Source organism: Arachis hypogaea, chromosome 14, assembly GCF_003086295.3.
Source record: "Arachis hypogaea cultivar Tifrunner chromosome 14, arahy.Tifrunner.gnm2.J5K5, whole genome shotgun sequence".
In the NCBI taxonomy this organism is placed as follows: Eukaryota; Viridiplantae; Streptophyta; class Magnoliopsida; order Fabales; family Fabaceae; genus Arachis; species Arachis hypogaea.
Genome location: NC_092049.1, coordinates 7,563,498 through 7,567,773, shown reverse-complemented (window position 1 = coordinate 7,567,773; position 4,276 = coordinate 7,563,498). Strand labels below are relative to the sequence as shown.

The window sequence follows — 4,276 nt, the reverse complement described above, 5'->3', positions numbered from 1 at the left end:
CTCCCCTCAATCTCGTACGTTCTTCTCCTTTATCCCAATTTAATTTTAGTGGCTGTTGATAAATTAATTTTGCATCAATTTCATCTCTATGCCTTCTGAATTTTGGTTTGAACAACACTGATCAATTGATTTTGCCCAAATTTTCCTTTCCCAAATTAACATTCTGATTCAATTTTTTCCCAATTTCTGAACCCTTGAATTCAACCCACCGCCACCCTTCGTGTTTTGTCGTTTGTCTCCTATCATCCAACAAGGAGTTGCGTTCAATTTCTCCTCAGGCCAAAGAGAGACCCTCCTAAAAGCCAAGAACCAACTGCCGCTCGCGGCCGTTCCACCCGTGACCACCGCTTGCGAGTTCAGATGTGGTGGCTTTGGTGGTGGCCTCCGTATCATCGCCACTCTTGCCCGAAGATCTGCGTTCGCCACCGTTGCTCCATCAACAAGGGTCGCAAATGCTCTCTGCATCCCCTTCACGGCAGCGTCGTCCCCCACGCTGCTCGCTACCACCTCGTCGTTCGTCGCGTTCTTTCTCACAGCTGCTCCACCTACGACCGCCGCGTCTGTGAACCAGCAATGCAGCTTTGGTGTCGGTTCCCGATCCAATAGATCATCGTCCTCCACCTTCCCCTTCGCGACGGCGCCATCCTCGGAGCCGCTTCTGGCCGTGAGTTCCCCATCGCCGTTGCCCTGAGTGGTGCCATAAGCATCATCACTGTCCAACGCCATCGCGGTAGATAATTTTATATGTGCTTCTAAATCTTCTACTTGTTAAATTGCTTGTGTTGTAGTATCATAGATTGGGATTGATGATGCTGCAACTGGACCTTGAAATTTTGATTGGATTTCTAGATCTGAGATTTGAAATTATGCTTGCTCTGTAGATTCTGTTGAGTCTTCTTGTTGTTGCTGTGGCTGAACATGAAAATCAAAAGTGGTTGTTGTTGAGAAGTTTGTTGTTGAAGTCCCTGATGAACCTGAACCTTGATTTGCAAATTGTTTTTCATAAAATTTTGCCAAAGATAAAGCACAGAAAAGAGATTTTGGATTTTCAATGAGATGAATCCTGTTTAGTACTTTAATTTCTGAGATTTTGGATTTTATAAGTGCAGTTGTGAAAGTTTGATTCCTGTTTAGTACTTTAATTTCTTGAAGAAGATGAATCCTTTTTGTGTACCAACAAATATTGGATCTGCCATACTTGCGATGGATCTAGTCTGTTGTTACATGGACACCATAAATTGGTGTTTTGTTTCGTACCAAGCTTTTATTTTGACTATGTTATCTTCACGTTTGTATATTGAATGCAGCAAACCACATCATAAGATGTGAAGCTGTAAGTATTCATGCTTTAATATTACTCTCAGGATGGTGAATTTTTCGTATCCAATATTATACCTTTTATTTATTTATTTAACTTTCTTTTTCAGAGACAATTTGGTGTAATGATACAGTCATTGCATCAAAATGTATTGATAAATTTAATATGAAAATATTCCTAATGGATGTGATGCTTTGTTGTGGTTCAGATGCTGCTATTATACCCATTGGTATGATTCACTATTGATTCTTTTTCACCTGCATAAGGTTATCGTGCCATAAATCTAGCTGATATGAATCCACTAATCATTGGTACATGTTTGGGAGGTTTTGTGGCATGCAAGGCCCTATCACAGAGGAATACAGACCCTACCAAAGCTTTACGCCCTTGGGACATTGTAATACAACAAAAATTCTGCTCATTCTTGCTGCTACTCACCATGTTTTTGTATTGCTGATCTTTCAATATTTTTTAGTTTTGAAACAATACAACTATAATTATAATGAGATTTGATGAGCAAGTCTTGTATCCTTTCTTGTAATCTGAACAGAATAGTTTATAAAAAACTAACGTTTCAATGGTCACAGATACAACTTTTATTTTTTATCACAAAAATTCTGTCTTCTATGGATATGAGCTATGACAAATTCAGTTTTTCTTATTAGGCTGTTTATGATATTCCAGAACCGAGATGGATTTGTCATGGGGGAAGGAGCTGGAGTTTTACTTTTGGAAGACTTGGAGCATGCAAAGGTACAGGAAATCTGATCTAATAATTTTAGGACAGAACATCCCTTATGAAATGACATTTCATGTTTTGATATTATTACTGAAGACTTGTGCATGTAATTTATTTCGTTTAGTGCATCCTTCAGTTCCTTCAAATAGTATTAAAGGACTTCATACATCTGTTCTCTCTTGTATTAGGATTGCTTTTTAGGCTGCTTGTCACAAAAATTCACCTGTTACTTCTCACGTCAAATCTGCACTGGACATTTGTCTTGCAACTGAATCAAATGCATCTCTTTTACATTGCAGAAAACCTAATCGATCATTAAATAGGTGGAGCTAGAGGCTCATATTAGGTCTTGATTGAGAAGGTGGAGAGAAACTCGAAATGAATGAGGGGGCAATGAAAGCACCAGAGGAAATGGTGAATGGTATAGTAATAAGTTGTCTTCCTGTACCTACATTTTGTAGTCTTTTTTTTTAAATCAAAATAGGGTTGAAACTTTGAATTATATGGAGTATGAATACCTGATACAATGATACATCTATTTGGCCATAGGGTAACTTATAGTTGAAGAGGAACTGTTGTACAACTTTATTAGTAAAGGAATGATATCATCTTACTAGTGCCAAAATAAAAGAGAATAAGGAGTATAAAAGAGAATAAGGATTATAATCATCTTATGGTATTGTTTTGTGGTTCATCATTGAAGTGCAAGATTCTAATCTATCTTTCTGTTGCTTTCAGGTTCTTTCTCTAGGTTAGTAGTGAATTTCATGGCTGGTTGTCAAACTGTAGTATCTAATATTGTGATGTCTGTAGTTGTGTTCTTAACCCTGGAATTCATCACTCCCCTTTTCCGTTACACTCCAAATGCCATTCTTTCTTCAATCATCATTTCTGCTGTCATCAACCTTGTGGACTATCAGGCAACTATTTTGATTTGGAATATTGATAAATTTGATTTTGTTGCTTGCATGGGAGCATTCTTTGGTGTTGTTTTTGCCACTGTTGAGATAGGACTTCTAATTACTGTAAGTACTAAATATTAACTAATGTATGCTTAGTTATCTTATGCTTTCAAAATGTGAAGTAGTTTCTACTGGTCAATATTTATGGCAGTTTCTATATCCTTTGCAAAGATTCTACTACAAGTTACAAGGCCTAGAACTTGTAACTTGGGGAACATTCCTAGAACAACTGTGTATAGAACCATCCATCAATACCCAGAAGCTAGTAAGGTTCCAGGTGTACTTATTGTGAGAGTTGATTCTGCAATATATTTCTCCAACCCCAATTTTGTCAAAGAAAGGTAGAAGATGTGTTCCTTCTTTCTTTCAAATTGACATATTTTGCATAAACATTGTTTAATATCCCTCTTCTAATCTACAAAAGGATTTGAAAGTGATGTGATCTCACTCTTTCAGGATACTAAGATGGTTAATTGATGGATGAAGAAGAACAAGGTAAAGGAGACTACCAAACAAGAATCCAGTTTTTGATTGTTGAAATGTCACGTGAGTGTCCCTATTGTCTACCTTGGTTTTTGTCTAATTTTTATATCAAGCAAGAACATACTGTTCTGGTTTGTTAGTTTTCTATAAGTATTAACTAACTTATAATTTGTGTTCTTTGTGCAGCCGTTACTGACATAGAAACCAGTGGCATCCATGCCCTTGAAGAATTCTTTTAATGAGGATTTTAACTGTGCCTTTTGTATCTTTCTGCTGATATTTTCCATCCTCTAAACTTGTGAATATTCTGAATCATTTACGTCTAGGTTGTAAACAAGCACCGTCTGATATTTGTTAGCAGTGCTGGTAACAGTGGGCCAACATTGAGCACCATCTGATATTTGTTAACATTTTGGAATTATTTACGAGTTTAATATTGATTATTTAGTGTTTTTTTATGTTAATATCTCAAGTTTAATAAATATAATGTAAAGAAAATAGGTTATAGTAAAGAAAAATGGTATAAACTATTGTAGTTGGTCAGTTTTTTTTTAAGCTCGTGTATGAAATTGCGGCGGTTTTAACCGCCGCAAATTTTTTTAAATTCACAAACCAAGCCGCAAAATCGTCAGTTTGATTTGCAGCGGTTGTGCCAGCGGTTCATTAGAACTGCCGCAAAATCAAATCTCCACCCCTTAATATGCGACGTTTGGCGAAGCGCTGGTATGTCATTTTGCGGCGGTTTTAAACCGCCACAAATCCATAAATAAACCG

At 37.0% G+C, this 4,276-nt stretch overlaps 1 long non-coding RNA gene across 1 annotated transcript; it reads left to right on the top strand.

Annotated features, from left to right (window-relative positions):
- Positions 1 to 1,635: 1,635 nt before the first annotated feature.
- Positions 1,636 to 2,071, top strand: LOC112740249 (uncharacterized). Its single transcript, XR_003171058.2, has 2 exons — positions 1,636 to 1,715; positions 2,003 to 2,071. It is a non-coding gene; the product is annotated as an uncharacterized lncRNA (long non-coding RNA).
- The last annotated feature ends 2,205 nt before the right edge of the window (positions 2,072 to 4,276 follow it).